We start from the raw sequence: 17,112 nt of genomic DNA, 5'->3' as shown, positions 1-17,112 counted from the left end.
CTATATTTGTGGTGAAGTGACTTTTGCATCACCAAAGTGCAGTAGAACCACTATGGCTAAGAAAGCCTATCACTTTTCTTTTGGCTGCAAAATTGGAGATCAGGACAAGAGGTGGGCCCCACACATATGCTGCAACACTTGTGCAACAAATCTTCGCCAGTGGTTGAACAGCAAAGGAAATCTATGCCTTTTGCAGTGCCAATGATGTGGAGAGAGCTAACAGATCATACCAGCAAATGTTACTTCTACATGGTGCCTCCAGTTGGGAAAGGTGTGACAAAGAAGAAAACGTGGACGCTGCATTATCCAAACATTCCATCAGCTCTATGCCCAGTACCCCACGGAGAAGGACTGACACTTCCTGATGCACCAGAATCATTCTCACTTGAGTCAGACGAGGAAGAGGAAGAGGACGAAACTTCTGGTCCTGAACCATCAATGTCACAGGACCCACATTTTCTCCCATCCTCCTCCTCTGAACCACACCTCAAAACACAAGGTGAACGGAATGACCTTGTCAGGGATTCGAACTACCCAAGAGTAAGGCAGAGCTGTTGGGCCCGCACTACAGCAGTGGACTCTCCTGGCAGGTGACGTTAGGGTTTCCATGCTCCGTGACCGTCAAAAGGCTCTTGTCCCATCTTCTTCATGGAAGGCCATCTTGTAGCGTGCAACAACATCCATGGTGTGATGGCAGCCCTCAACATCGTTCACAATCCACATGAGTGGAGACTGTTCATTGATTCATCGAAGACGAGCCTTAAAGCTGTTTTACTGCATAATGGCAATGTTTTGCCATCAATTCCACTTGGTCATGCAGTCCATATGAAGGAAACCTAGGACAACATGAAACAACTTTTGAGGTGCATAAACTATGACCAACATCAGTGGCAGCTTTGTGGCGATTTGAAGGTTGTTGCTCTCTTGCTTGGTCTGCAGACTGGATACACAAAGTACTGCTGTTTTCTCTGCGAATGGGATAGTCGTGCAACAGATTCCCACTACATCAAGAAAGATTTTCCACCCGACAGTCATTGGAGCCTGGGAGGGAAAGTGTTCAGCATCCACCACTTGTTGAATCAAAGAAGATTTTGTTACCACCCTTACACATCAAGCTGGGGCTGATGAAGAACTTTGTCAAGGCCATTGACAAAACACAAGCAGCTCCGTGGAAAATTCCCAAGGTTAAGTGAAGCTAAGATAAAGGAAGGTGTCTTTATTGGTCCTCAGATTCATGAACTTCTTCGAGATGATGATGGAAGTTAGCTAATGTAACGCCAATATTTAAAAAGGGCTCTAGGTTGATCCTGGCAATTACAGACCGTAAGTCTAACGCCGGTACCGGCAAATTAGTTGAAACAATAGTAAAGAATAAAATTGTCAGACACATAGAAAAACATAAACTGTTGAGCAATAGTCAACATGGTTTCTGTAAAGGGAAATCGTGTCTTAGTAATCTATTAGAGTTCTTTGAAGGGGTCAACAAACATGTGGACAAGGGGGATCCGGTGGACATAGTGTACTTAGATTTCCAGAAAGCCTTTGACAAGGTCCCTCACCAAAGGTTCTTACGTAAATTAAGCTGTCATGGGATAAAAGGAAAGGTCCTTTCATGGATTGAGAACTGGTTAAAGGACAGGGAACAAAGGGTAGGAATTAATGGTAAATTCTCAGACTGGAGAGGGGTAACTAGTGGTGTTCCCAAGTTTCAGTCCTAGGACCAATCCTATTCAATTTATTCATAAATGATCTGGAGAAAGGGGTAAACAGTGAGGTGGCAAAGTTTGCAGATGATACTAAACTACTCAAGATAGTTAAGACCAAAGCAGATTGTAAAGAACTTCAAAAAGATCTCACAAAACTAACTGATTGGGCAACAAAATGGCAAATGAAATTTAATGTGGATAAATGTAAAGTAATGCACATTGGAAAAAATAACCCCAACTATACATACAACATGATGGGGGCTAATTTAGCTACAACGAGTCAGCAAAAAGATCTTGGAGTTATCGTGATAGTTCTCTGAAGATGTCCACGCAGTGTGTAGAGGCGGTCAAAAAAGCAAACAGGATGTTAGGAATCATTAAAAAGGGGATAGAGAATAAGACTGAGAATATATTATTGCCCTTATATAAATCCATGGTACGCCCACATCTCGAATACTGTGTACAGATGTGGTCTCCTCACCTCAAAAAAGATATTCTAGCACTAGAAAAGGTTCAGAAAAGAGCAACTAAAATGATTAGGGGTTTAGAGAGGGTTCCATATGAGGAAAGATTAAAGAGGCTAGGACTCTTCAGTTTGGAAAAGAGAAGACTAAGGGGGGACATGATAGAGGTATATAAAATCATGAGTGATGTTGAGAAAGTGGATAAGGAAAAGTTATTTACTTATTCCCATAATACAAGAACTAGGGGTCACCAAATGAAATTAATAGGCAGCAGGTTTAAAACAAATAAAAGGAAGTTCTTCTTCACGCAGCGCACAGTCAACTTGTGGAACTCCTTACCTGAGGAGGTTGTGAAGGCTAGGACTATAACAATGTTTAAAAGGGGACTGATAAATTCATGGTGGCTAAGTCCATAAATGGCTATTAGCCAGGATGGGTAAGAATGGTGTCGCTAGCCTCTGTCTGTCAGAGGATGGAGATGGATGGCAGGAGAGAGATCACTTGATCATTGCCTGTTAGGTTCACTCCTCAGGGGCACCTGGCATTGGCCACTGTCGGTAGACAGATACTGGGCTAGATGGACCTTTGGTCTGACCTGCACGGCCTTTCTTATGTTCTTATGTTCTTAAAGCTTGGAAAATTGCTTTTAATTTAAAAAAACACTAAAGCTATTTGTGTTTATTTTTGGCTGTGTGTAGGCTGGGGTGGGTGAGGATGAGATGGCATACACACATTGTGTGTAGGGTGCTCATTCTGTGAGGGCATGCAGATCCTGCAGAAAGAAGCAGGTGTTTGTTTAAAAGTTCAAGTTACTTAATTACAAATTTTTTAAAGTTGAAAGTTCCTGTTTCAGGTACATCTCTGCTCCCTGCAGTTCCCAGGCCTCCAGACTGAAGATACTGCTCCATCACAGGGAAAAGGGGAAGAGAAAGGCGCAATCCCCACACAATTCAATAATGGATTTGACCGAGCATCTTCTCACATGTATGGGGCAGCAGCAGAAGCTTCAATGGCTGAATCAGAGAGTTTTATCTTCTGAAAACTATTATAAATTAAGTAGAGATACGGACTTATCTATTAGTTAGGACTAAGGAATGGGACTCAGGGTCCCATGGCTCTGTAGCCAGCTGTCCTTCTGACTATCCGTGTGATTCTGAGCAAGTCACTTCCTCTCTGTGACTCAGTTTCTGCACTGGTAAAATGTGGAGAAGAATACTGACCCAGCTGTGTAAGATGCTTTGAGATTATCAGATGAAGGTTACATAGTTACAGTTGAGGTGTGAAAACCAAGGAGGAGAAACTGGTTCTGTAATTGGCAAGCCATTCACAGTCTTTGTTTAATCCTGAGCTGATGGTGTTAAATTTGCAGACGAACTGGAGCTCAGCAGTTTCTCTTTGAAGTCTGGTCCTGAAGTTTTTTGCTGCAGGATGGCCACCTTAAGATCTGCTATTGTGTGGCCAGGAGGTTGAAGTGTTCTCCTACAGGTTGTTGTATATTGCCATTCCTAATGTCTGATTTGTGTCCATTTATCCTTTTCCTTAGCGACTGTCCAGTTTGGCCGATGTACATAGCAGAGGGGCATTGCTGGCATATGATGGCATATATTACATTGGTGGATGTGCAGGTGAATGAACCGGTGATGGTGTGGCTGATCTGGTTAGGTCCTGTGATGGTGTTGCTGGTGTAGATATGTGGGCAGAGTTGGCATCGAGGTTTGTTGCATGGGTTGGTTCCTGAGCTAGAGTTACTATGGTGTGGTGTGCAGTTGCTGGTGAGAATATGCTTCAGGTTGGCAGGTTGTCTGTGGGCGAGGACTGGCCTGCCACCCAAGGCCTGTGAAAGTGTGGGATCATTGTCCAGGATGGGTTGTAGATCCCTGATGATGCGTTGGAGGGGTTTGAGCTGGGGACTGTATGTGATTGCCAGTGGAGTCCTGTTGGTTTCTTTCTTGGGCTTGTCTTGCAGTAGGAGGCTTCTGGGTACACGTCTGGCTCTGCTGATCTGTTTCCTTATTTCCTCGTGTGGGTACTGTAGTCTTGAGAATGCTTGGTGGAGATTTTCACCACGATTTCAACAGCTTCCACCCTCCATCAACCTCAGCCTGACCAATCTACACGGGAGGTCCACTTCCTAGACACCACGGTGCAAATAAGTGATGGTCACATTAACACCACCCTATACCGAAAACCTACCGACCGCTATGCCTACCTTCATGCCTCCAGCTTCCATCCCGGACACACCACAAGATCCATTGTCTACAGCCAAGCACTGAGCTACAACCGTATCTGCTCTAACCCCGCAGACAGAGACCAACACCTAGAAAATCTCCACCAAGCACCTGGCATTGGCCACTGTCGGTAGACAGATACTGGGATAGATGGACCTTTGGTCTGACCTGCACGGCCTTTCTTATGTTCTTATTTTCTTATTTGACCATGCACTGCGTGGCAAGGAAAAGACGGCATGGAAAGCCTTCCACTTAGTGGCAATACATTTTCTCGGAAACAACAAGGCAGACAACTACAGGTTGTTGGTGGAAAACCTCCACAAGGCTTACAAAGCCTTGGTTGCAACATGTCACTAAAGAGACATTTTTGCACTCTCATCTAGATTTTTTCCACCCAACTGCGGAGCAGTGAGCGACGAGCATGGCGAGCAATTTCACCAGGACATTGCAACAATGGAGAACCGCTATCAGGGCAAATGGAGCCCATCAATGCTGGCAGACTATTGCTGACAGTGACAAGAGATGCTCCATTTAATGAATACAAGAGACAAGCCAAGAAGCGCTGAGTAGACACTGAATAGGACTAAACTATGTACAGAATAGCTTTTTGCCTTTTGTTTCCTAATACATTTAAGCTAGATAACCCTTTTGCTGATTTTTAAATTGTTACATAAACAGGAGAGGTGAAATATTATCATGTAAAGCAACCATAAACACACAAAAAGACCTAGGTTTAAAATTGATGATTAAAACTCTGCTATCTACACAATATACATAGACATAAAATGTAAAAAACTTAAATATCTTAGAAACAGAAGCCAATCAGTTGTTTTAATTGTCATATTTGAATTGAGCAAATCAAAATACATTCTAAATAGCACATTTGATCTCTGAAGCAGACGACTTCTGAAAAATTGTAGCCCAGTGTAAGCCAAGCAACCCCCTCCCTTGCTTTGTGCTGGGTGCCCAGCTGTGGGCTTGTGTGTGTGTGTGTGTGTGTTGGAGGGGGGGGGTGTTGTGAGCACACTCCAGTCAGGGAAGGGGTGGAGTTGGCCAAAGGGGAAGGTTGAATCTTTAGCAAAGAATTCCTTTCTCCTTTGTGTTAGCTAAGTGTTGCTGTTAAATGTCATTAGACTAATGCAACATTTGAAACAATCTGACACTAACCCCACTGCCATCTCTGTTGCTGTAGTTCTCACACCCTCTCCTCTTGTCATGTCACCACAAAGCATGGTGTCTTATTCCCATAGCGTCCTGTAGGTTAGACAGGACTTAAGTTTAGAAGGGGAAAACTGAAGCATAACTTCCCACACCCTCATTCCCAGCCCCAACCCAGAGCCCGCATCCCTAGCCGGAGCCCTCACACCCCTGCACCCCAACCCTTTACTCCAGCTCTCAGCCTCTCATCCCCAACCCCACCCCACACACAGCACCCCCAGACAGAGCCCTTTCACCCCACCCTCTGCCCTACCTCAGACCCCTCCACACTCCTAACACTTCAGCCTCACCCTGCCACACACCATCCATCTGCAGAATGAAGTTTGGAATGAGCACCAATAGACAGGTGAGGTGTCACACCTCACCTCCGTATTGGTGCACTCAGCAAAATTCATTCCGCACACGGACATAGCAAATTAGAGGAAACACTGCTCCTGACATTCAAACTCTCTCTCAGATCTTGAATTTCATACATTGACTCATCAGAAGAAAGTGCTCTCAAGTGAGCTACAGACCAACAGTGGTTCAGTGGAATTATTCAGCAAGTATTTTAGAAGACCTAGAACATTAGAGGAAATCATCACCTGCTAAGAGACAATTAATGGAGAGAAGCAGCAAGATTAATCCTGTACATTGGATTGGTTGTGACTTCTTTGCCTGATTTGAAAAAAGACCAAAAGGACCTGAGTCTCCTCGCTCACGATAGCCCCCTGCTCGGCCAATCACCACTGAGACTCTGAGGGGCGGGCGGCTGAGGGGTCTCACCAGATGTCCCAAAGGACGGCCCAGGTCACCATCACAGGGGATCACTCTCAGATCCAGCCCCACCTCTTGGTGAGGACCTCTGCAATGAGAGCAATACCCCTCCCCTGCCGCACTCCACACACATCCCTCTTCGGTAGAGGGAGGGAAGCTGGGAAAAGGGAAAAAAGAAGCAAGAGAAGAGGGGAATGGAGGGAGGAAAGAGGAAAAGAGAAACGAAAAAGGACAAACCCCAAATGTCCCCAGGGATTCCAACCATCAAAACCTAGGGAGGAAATCAAATTCTGCCACCTGAAGCCAGTGCTGTCTGTGCCTAGAATGCTGCCTGCGCCAGGTGGATCAGACTGAACAGGTTCCAAACCTCTCTGAGCCTCTTACCTTCTCAAAGGGAAGTTTCTTTTCAGCACAATCCATGGTAGGAAAGGAGAAAACTCCACAGTCTTTCCTCCTCATGCTCACATCCATGAATCTGAATTCTCTCTCAGCCCTCGAGGAGAGACCTCGCGAAGGAGACTTGCGGCAGCAAAGCCGGGAGGTCTCAGAGACAGACCTGGCCCTGCACCTCTGTCCTGCCCGGCTGATGTCGGGGTCTCTCTCTCTCTGAGGTCACCCTCCCCACCACCTTGCCCAATAGGCCGCGGTCCTGCAAAAGGCCTTTGTGATGTCACTGCCACACCCACCCTCCCCTCAAAGCTGATGTCCTGCCCTGGCCAGACTCGTTGGGTCTTTGAGTTGTTTCCTGGATCTGGGGTTGCCAACTTTCTGACCCAACAAAACTGAACACCTCATCCCGCCCCTTCGCAGAGATCCCGACCGCTCAATCCATCTCCTCAGTCGCCGCTCTCCCCACGCTCACTCACTCGCTCCTTTTCATCGGGCTGAGGAGGGCTGGGAGGGTCCTTTCAACTGGGTGTTGTTGGGACAGACCTGGGAAGGAGGCTGCCTGCCAAACACCTTTAAGAGGAGCCGTCCCTCCCTGTCAGAAAATCATCTCCTCCTTCACTTCAGTGATGGCTTCAATTGTTCTTATCTCGGCAGAGCCGGAGGATTGAAAGCAGCAACATCAAACCCCTGTGCAGCTAGCAGGAATGGACACACACACTCCCTTGTATCTCAACAGATATTTAGTTTTACTCTTGGTAAACTACAAGGCTAAAGGGACGGGCGGTGGCACCACATCTAAGGAATGAAACACAACACAATCATCATCCTTATGCCCATCGGTGCCTCTTGATTCTTCCTTTGTCTCTCTCTGACCACTGTCGCCCTCTCTGTCGGTTCACTGAGAGTGCCACACTCACTGCTTCCGACACACAAAGACTCACACACACATCTTGCATGCAAAACCTCACCAAGGAGTCAGATGCACCTGCTGGTTCCCTGCACCCCGTTCTACAGAATCCAATCCCAGGGAAAGCTTGTCAGGCCCACAGCTGGTGGGGAGTCCTGGGCTGGAGGATTTAACCTACAGTGACGGCACTCGCAGGAAAGATGCTGAACGAGTGCAAGTTAAACATTGGGAGCTCCGCTTCCAGTCCCCTCACAGCTCAGTCCATCTCTCCAGGAAAGGGGCACATCTGAATTCCCAGCTGGCTCAGTCTATCTGCGTAGTTCTTGTTTACACCCAGTCAGCTCTGAGGCCTGTTTCGCACCCTGGGTTTGAGGAGACCGTCAGAACCGACTCTCTGCAATAGCAAAAGCAGGAGGCCGTGTTATTGCTCCTGTCCCAGCACAGACAGACAACGAGGGAAATGGTCTGTGTTGGAGGGTGGGGCTCCCTGCCCTTGGCTAAAGACCAGCACCTTCCTTTTCCCTTTGTCACTCGTGAAGCTTTTCTTTCAGCAGCGAGCCCTAGAGCTCAGTTGCTGGAGCGCTGCGTTTGTCACTGACGCTCGGGGAGCTGCACCATCACTGGGCTCTTCTACCAGCAAGTCCAACGAAAGGACTGATTTCCTCATGTAGCCTGCTCCGGGACCGTCAAAAGGATCTTGTCCCATTCTTCTTCATGGAAGGCCATCTTGTAGCCTGCAACAACATCCATGGTGTGATGGCAGCCCTCAACATCGTTCACAATCCACATGAGTGGAGACTGTTCGTTGATTCATCGAAGACGAGTCTTAAAGATGTTTTACTGCATAATGGCAATGTTTTGCCATCAATTCCACTTGGTCATGCAGTCCATATGAAGGAAACCTATGACAACATGAAACAACAACATGAAACCTCTCTGAGGCTCTTCTCTGCTCCACAGGGACGTCTGTCTTCTCACTCAATTAGCAGTGGGAAAGGGGAAAACCCCAAGGAGGCTCCTCCTCACGCTCACAGGCGTGACCCTGTATTCTCTCTCTCACCCTCAAGGGGAGACCTTGAGAAGGAGACTCCTGCAGCAAAGCCATTTCCCACCCTGCAGCCTCTTTACCTGCCCCTGCTCATAGACTCTCTGTGAGGTCACCGCTTCCCAACCTCCTTTGACCAATCAGCCCAGCTCCTGTAAAAGGCTAGTGTGATGTCACCGCCCTGAACAGCCCCTTTGCATCTTTGAGCTGCTCCTGCTGTGTCACACCCACACCCCCACTCACTCAGTGTTACTTCTGGACACGAAGCAGGCGACACATGAAAACATCAGAGGCTGCTCAATGGCCCATACTTAGTTTTGCAGAGATTTGTAGACATTAAGGCAAGAAGAGACCTTTGGATCATAGAATCATAGGACTGAAGGACCCCAAGAGGTCATCGAGTCCAGTCGCCTGCACTCAAGGCAAGACTAAGTATTATATAGATCATCTCTGACAGGGCTTTGTCTAACCTGCTCTTAAAAATCTCCAAGGATGGAGATTCAACAACCTCCCTAGGCAATTTATTCCACTGCTTAACCACCCTGACTCTTAGCAAGTTTTTCCTAATGTCTAACCTAAACCTCCCTTGCTGTAATTTAAGCCTCTTGATTCTTGTCCTATCATGAGAGGTTAAGGAGAATAATTTTTCTCCCGCCTCCTTGTAACAACCTTTTAGGTACTTGAAAACTGTAATGTCCCCTCTCAGTCTTCTCTTCTCCAGACTTAACAAATCCAATTCTTTCAGTCTTCCTCATAGGTCATGTTTTCTAGACTTTCATCATTCTTGTTGCTCTTCTCTGACTTTCTCCAATTTCTCTGCATCTTTCCAAAAATGTGATGCCCAGAACTGTACACAAGAATCCAGTGGAGGCCTAATCAGCACGGACCTAGGCTGGGGAGACCTACAGAAGGAGACTCTCTGCAGCAAAGCCCCGGGGGTCTCTGAGATGGCCCCAGCCCTGCAGCCTGTCCTACCTGGCTGTTGTCATGGACGCCTGTGAGGTCACCGCCTCCCAACCTCCTTTCACCAATCAGCTGAGGTGCTGCACAAGGCCCTTGTGATGTCACTGCCTCACCCACCCCTGCCCTGCAGGGCTAATGTCCTGCCCCTGGCCAGCCCCTTTGCATGTTTGAGCTGCTTTCCTGTGACACCCCACGCACTCAGGGTTAGTGCTGGGGATCAAGCAGGCAGCACATGGAAACCTCAGAGGCTCTCAATGTGCCACACTCAGTTTTGCTGAGATTTGGAGACTAAGGCCACAAGAGACACTTAGATCATCTCATCTGACCCCTCTGCACAGCCCAGGCCTCCTGTATGGCACTCTAGCAAGTTTTGGACCAAAGCAGACTCCACAAAGGCACCTCATCAAGGGATGGATGGAGAAAGCACCACTTCCCTTGGTGGTCTGGAGGAAATTGATGCTGTCGGGGGCAGGGAATTCACCCCAAGGCCACGCTTGGGAGTCTGTATCATAACACGCATGCACAACAGCACTGCACAAAGTTTGTACACGTCACCTTAACTCTGATGGTTCCTAATGTTTAAAGGCCCCCAGGTGCAACTTGGAGCTGGGGTACCGCTGAGCCCTCTGTCTCCCCAGCCTGGGCTCCTCTCACACAGCTGCTGGGAGAAGATGCAGCCTGCCCGGCCCTGCACTCACACAAACCTTTGCACAGGCAGGGACACACCCAGCTGCAGGGTATGCTGTCCTCCCTCTCAATGTTTAAATTTGGCGTGGAGAGTGCCTGGACATCTCCCAACCGTCTCCCCTGAATTCCTAGTTTAAAGCTCTTTGATCAGATGAGCCAGCCTCTCTCCTAGAAGTCTATTTCCTTCCCTACTCAGGTGGAGTCCATCCCGTGAGAAGAGTTCTCTGTCCCCGAAAGCCTCCCAGTGCCCGTACGTCCCAAAGCCCTCCTTATAGCACCACTTCCTTAGCCAACTATTTATCATCACAATCCTGTCACCCCTTTGTCGCCCTTCCGTAGGGACAGGTAAAATCCCACTTAAGATCACCTGAGCCTCAATTTCCTTGAGCGCCTTACCCAGCCTGGCATAGTCTCCTTGATCCTCTCTAGCGAGAATCTAGCCGTGTCATTCGTTCCTACATGAAGGATGATCAATGGGTTCTTACCTGCTCCTTTTAGGATCCTTTTCAACTGCAGGTCCACATCCCGCATTTTAGCGCCCGGTAGACAGCACACCCTTCTGGTCTCCGGATCGGCCCTGGTCACAGGCCTGTCCAACCTTCTCGGTATGGCATCCCCAATCACGTAGACCTGCCTTTGCCTGGTGACAGTGCGGTCTGCTAACCTATCCCCCGTTCCCCCTGATTGCAAGCTCCTTCCATTCCTATCCTCCCTTGTAGTCCCCTTAAGCCATCCTGCATCCTCCTGGGGCCCAAAGTCGGTGCTGTCACCATCGACTCCTCCTCTATCTATCGGACTCGACGCGATTCTCTTCTTCCATGGTCTCCCACCCTCAGCAACCACCTCCTGAACCCCTACCTCATTCACCAAACCTTAAAACCTGTACAATAGATCTATATCTCCCTCACTGGCTCTCCTTTCCTCGGCCTGCTTCTCACGATCACATGCTTCCACTGCCCATGTTCCCATCCAGCATTCCCCTCACAGGCCTTAGCCCCTGCTTCCCCTGTACCCTGAGCATTCCCCTTCAGCCACAGCTTGCCTTTGCTCCATCAGCTGCTCAAGCCCCTTCTAATCTCTACCAGGGTTTCTACCTGCATCTCTAGACCTACGATCTTTTCTTCCAGCAGCTCTATTAGGCGGCACTTCATGCATACATACCTCTGTTCCGGTGCCCCCACTAGGACCATGTACATTCCGCAGCTGCTGCATGCAATCATCCTCGTTGTATCCTCTGCTGCTTGGCTCATGGCTGCTGTTGTCTCTGCCTCTATCAGCCTTCTCACCTGGGGAACACAGCACCGCACCCCCTGCCCCTTCCGACTCCCTGTAAACTAACTCCCACTCAAACTCCCTGTTAGCAGCCCTGTTCCGGCTCCTGTGCCGCTGCCTGGCTGGGCGGCCGCTTTTATAGGCCCCCTCCTCAGCCTAGCTCCGCCCCCTACTCAGGGCTCGGCTGCCCGCTCAGCAGTCTGCCCCTACGGATAGATAAGTGGGGTTAAATCAGTTCTCAGCCTGAGTCCTTTGCTCTTAATCCTGAGGATATTGTCCCACCATGGGGCCATTTCCCGCCTCTCTTTCCTAGGGAAGAACAATTTTCCTTGCACAGACACAGGAACAGCAAGATCCTTCTCTGTCCCTTGTGCAAAGCAGGGGGCCAAATTCCATGGAAACAATGGACAAGCAGGGGGCCCTGGGCACATCCAGCCCTGGCCGTGAGATGTTCCCTCCCCTCTTTCTTTATGCCCCTGTTGTTATTTCATGGATTGTCTGGGATGGGGAAAAAGCTCAGTTCACTCCAGGAGGAGGGGGAAAGAACCCTGAAAGTCTCAGGACCCAACTCCTGCTACCAGGATCACTGAGGTGCTGGGAATCTGACTGTGTGAATTGTCAAGGTGGGGAATGAATAACAATTTACAACAAGATCCACCTCATTAATCACTGACACAGGCTAATCCTGCCGCAGATAGACGGGAAACTGGGAGTGATTCTTTGCTGTGCAGCCATGGAAACAGTGCACCGCAGTGAACGTACTGGGGAAAGCTGGACTTTACAGGCAGGTGGAAAGAGCAGATCCTAGAAACACCTGGAGCTTCCCACACCACTGCTACCACCAGAGTCAGGCGGTGAGCGACTCACAGCACCCCTCCCCTCCCATTACCTTCCAGCAGGGGGTGGCAGCACCCCCCACCCAAAGCAGGGGAGAGGGCTGAGTGTATCTCTGCACCCTGAGTCCAGGGCACCCACTCTCTCTGCCCCACACATCGAATCTGGCCCTGCTGAAATGTGACCCCCAAGAACCAGCAGCCTCCAGGACAGCAGATTTGGCCTCAGAGCCGGGAATGTGTCCCTCATGCTGCTCTTAGGCCACTGGATATTCTGGAAACAGGAGGGCTCTGAGTGTAACCTATAGCCCACATCATCCATCTGGGGATGTAGCTCAGTGGTAGAGCACATGCTTTGCATGTATGTGGTCCTGGGTTCAATTCCCAGCATATCTAGGTTCCTTTCACCCTGCTGCTTTGCTCATGCCCAGAGAGGATGTGACCCTGCAGGAGTTTCAATCCTGCTCAGTGAGGGGCAAGTGCCAATTGCATGGAAGGTCTGGGTGGGCTTTCTGCTCCTAAGACTCCTCTGTACATTTAAGATTCCCACCAGTTGTGCTGCTTGGGACAAGAGTAGATGAAAAGGGAGAATCCTCCACCACTGGAGGAAAGGTCCCATATGCACAGACTGAGAGGCAAAGACTAGACTTATTTTTGTCTGGGCCCAATCTTTTCACCTGGTACAGCCCTTGTTCCAGCTCACGTGGTAGCTAGGGGATGTCTCATGACTGCAGCCATGTTTGTTCAGTTCCACCCCTTATACAGCTTTGGCACAAGGCAGGAATTTTTTGTCTCTCTCCTGAGGAAGAGCCCCAGGTTTAAGGTGGATTCCTGTACCAGGTGACATGGTCACATGTCCTGTGAGACCCCCTGCAAGCCTTCATTCTTCCTGGCCTGACTCACAGATGGTGCAGGACAGAGCCATCTCCAGTCAGTTGTCCTGGTTAATGGGAGCATTCAAGAGTCCAAACCACTACTAATGGCCCACACTTTGCATCATTACAACAGGACCTCAGAGTTATAGTTCATATTTCTAGTTTCAGATCCAAGAATGATCAGTTCATACAAATAGGATGAACACACACAGTAGATTATAAGCTTTGTAATGATACCTTACAAGAGACCTTTTGCATGAAGCATAGTCCAGTCACTTTATATTCACACTCATTAGCATATTTTCATAAAATCACACGGAGTGCAACATCACAGCAGGGAAAGGGTTTTACTGCGGCACCTGGAAGCAGTCAAGTTTCATGTTCTGGCTGTGGTATGAGTTCCTCCAGCTTTCTCGTAAGCACACATGTACCTTAGCGGGTGCTCTCGATACAGGAATGGCCCCGACACGGTAAAGTGATGGGGATTGCATTTTCCTTTGTTATTTCTGTATTTCCAATGACATTTCTGTTTGTGATTTCGTTTTGCTTCGTATATCTGTGTTTTCTCCTGGATTTGATAGCTAACTTAAAAAAGAATAAGGCCTCAGGGCGCCGGATGGAGGAGCAGGCTGGGGCTAGGACTGCTAAGAGAGCGAGAGTAGCAGGTTTTCTGTATTGTTTCCTGCCCACATTTTCATGACGAGTTTCTCTGCTGCATGAAATTTGCTTTTGTTAAATGTGAGCCTGGCTAGCTCAGTTGGTAGAGCATCAGACTTGTAATCTGAGGGTCCAGGGTTCAAGTCCCTGCTCAGGTGAAGAGGGAACAGTTTCCCCTCAAAATGAAAGACAGAATCTCTCCAGGATGTTATTTGAAATCACTTCTTTTCACTAGGAAGGGCCACGTACTGCCTGGGACTGAAGGGGCAACTTCCTCACATGCCTATTGGCCTTTCAGTCTGGATTAAGAAAGGCCTCTGGGAGCTGCAGCAAACTGCTGCATGACAACTTGGTGAGTAAATGCAGGGCTGCCCCCACAGAGTCATCCTCGGCAGAGGTCTGGGGGTTCCCTATTGGTCCCATGGTGTACGGGCCAGCACTGGGGACTTTGAATCCTGCAATCTGAGTTGAAGTCTCGGTGGGATCTGAGGACAATTCCTTGTGCCCCCTGTGCCACAAACCCTGCTGGGTCTTCCAAGGCTCTATCTTGCTTTCTCAAATGCCATGAAAGCCTGTCTTTTGCCCACTAGCTGTTGTGACTTGAGCACAAGAGGGGACGTTTGATCCAGAAGCCTGGCCATGCCTGGAGTTCTGTAGATAGGGATGCAAGCGCCATTTCTGCTGAGTCCTGAAGCTGGGCTGCAGCCTGGCCTAGGAGGCAGCCCTATTGGTTGACCTACTGGCCCAAAGTCACTTGGGCAGTGTTGGTGTTCCCCAGGGATGCTGAAGGGCCTAAGGGAGGGAGGCTCAATACTCCCCCCTATCAGTCAGGGCGGAAGAGGAGGGCTGCAAGAGTGGGCAGGTTGATGGCTGGGCCTTCTAGCGTTCGGTTGGGGACATGGTGGGGAACGCGAACTGGGAGAAATGGTTGCTGGCCTGTGAGGAATGGTTTGGCCAGTGGCGTAAGTGGACCTTGTCATTACCTACAAGGTTGTCATGCTCAAGACCCATCTGTGGGGAATTAACTCAGACAGGTATTTCCCTCTGCTCCACGAGTGCTGCTGAGACCGAACACATAAGAACATAAGAAAGGCCGTACCGGGTCAGACCAAAGGTCCATCTAGCCCAGTATCTGTCTACCGACAGTGGCCAATGCCAGGTGCCCCAGAGGGAGTGAACCTAACAGGCAATGATCAAGTGATCTCTCTCCTGCCATCCATCTCCATCCTCTGACGAACAGAGGCTAGGGACACCATTCTTACCCATCCTGGCTAATAGCCATTTATGGACTTAGCCACCATGAATTTATCCAGTCCCCTTTTAAACATTGTTATAGTCCTAGCCTTCACAACCTCCTCAGGTAAGGAGTTCCACAAGTTGACTGTGCGCTGCGTGAAGAAGAACTTCCTTTTATTTGTTTTAAACCTGCTGCCTATTAATTTCATTTGGTGACCCCTAGTTCTTGTATTATGGGAATAAGTAAATAACGTTTCCTTATCCACTTTCTCAACATCACTCATGATTTTATATACCTTTATCGTGTCCCCCCTTAGTCTTCTCTTTTCCAAGCTGAAGAGTCCTAGCCTCTTTAATCTTTCCTCGTATGGGACCCTCTCTAAACCCCTAATCATTTTAGTTGCCCTTTTCTAGTGCTAGAATATCTTTTTTGAGGTGAGGAGACCACATCTGTACACAGTATTCGAGATGTGGGCGTACCATGGATTTATATAAGGGCAATACTATATTCTCCGTCTTGTTCTCTATCCCCTTTTTAATGATTCCTAACATCCTGTTTGCTTTTTTGACCGCCTCTGCACACTGCGTGGACATCTTCAGAGAACTATCCACGATAACTCCAAGATCTTTTTCCTGACTCGTTGTAGCTAACTTAGCCCCCATCATGTTGTATGTATAGTTGGGGTTATTTTTTCCAATGTGCATTACTTTACATTTATCCACATTAAATGGCCTTCCACTTCTTGTGCGGCAATAGGACATCCCTACCTAGTCAGGAGAAGTGCGGCTTTTCTGCCGTATTAGAAGAGGGGTTGGGCTTGGTGGGCTTTGAAGACTTTTATAGCTCTACTGTTTTGTTTTTCAATTTTCAGTGAGTGGCTGAGCTGGAGGGCAGGTCAGGCCTGAGGGGAATGATGGGGCAACCGCACAGAACGCAACTGACTCTTCCGATATGGCCGTATTTTTTTTATCCCACTGGGTGCAGCACCGGGTATGGGATGGCCGATGGTGGGGGAAGGGGGAGCCCCCCCCTCTAGTGTTCTTCTACTCCCACCTTACACCCTACAGGATTTTCAGTGGGTGGCTAGGTGGAAGGTGCTTGCAGGATGGCTTCATCCGCAACAGTGGCTGCCCTCACAGCGGCGGCCACAGATTGGCTCAATCTGAACAGAGGTCAATGTACCACTAGGTGAGACAGGCCAATTTTAGGGAGCTTCCTCTGAAGGTGAGCAACTGTCCCCAGAACTTACTGACAGGAGCTTTAAAGTATTTGCAAGTGTGCATGACCAGCATGTGCAGAGCAAAGGCTGCCCAGGGGCACTGTGTCAGGCTCTGGCACCGCTTGAGACAATGGACCATCTTCAGCCACCAGGTAACCTAGGATCTGAGACAGGAATGGGGTAAGGAAGCAAGTCAAGCTGAGCAAGGCAGGCAAAAATTCATCTCGCCTTCATGGGTGCTTGCAATGATGCTCTTTTCGTGTGCCAGGGCTGACAAAAACTTCCCAGACAGAGAAGCAGCAGGCCCAAAAAAGTGCTATTCGGGTGCTGACTTAGCTCTTTATGCTATTATGTGCCAGCAATGCCCTCTGCCAGGTACATTGGCCAAACCAGACAGTCTCTACGTAAAATAATAAACGGACACAAATCAGACATCGAGAATTATAACATTCAAAAACCAGTCAGAGAACACTTCAACCTCCCTGGTCACTTGATTACAGACCTAAAAGTTGCAATATTACAACAAAAAACCTTCAACAACAGACTCCAATGAGAGACTGCTGATTTGGAATTAATTTGCAACGTGGACACCATTAAATTAGGCTTGAATAAAGACTGGGAGTGGATGGGTCATTACACAAAGTCAGACTATTTC

The 17,112-nt window shown here is 48.5% G+C and overlaps 2 non-coding genes across 2 annotated transcripts; both read left to right on the top strand.

Moving 5' to 3' along the window:
* The first annotated feature begins 12,793 nt into the window (after nucleotides 1-12,793).
* On the top strand, nucleotides 12,794-12,865 carry TRNAA-UGC. Its single transcript has one exon. It is a non-coding gene; the product is annotated as a tRNA-Ala (tRNA).
* A 1,221-nt stretch (nucleotides 12,866-14,086) lies between these two features.
* TRNAT-UGU lies at nucleotides 14,087-14,159 on the top strand. The gene has a single exon. It is a non-coding gene; the product is annotated as a tRNA-Thr (tRNA).
* The last annotated feature ends 2,953 nt before the right edge of the window (nucleotides 14,160-17,112 follow it).

Source organism: Mauremys reevesii, linkage group 19, assembly GCF_016161935.1.
Source record: "Mauremys reevesii isolate NIE-2019 linkage group 19, ASM1616193v1, whole genome shotgun sequence".
Taxonomy (NCBI): domain Eukaryota; kingdom Metazoa; phylum Chordata; order Testudines; family Geoemydidae; genus Mauremys; species Mauremys reevesii.
Note: the sequence above shows the minus strand (reverse complement) of the source record. Positions and strands in the feature narration are given on the sequence as shown.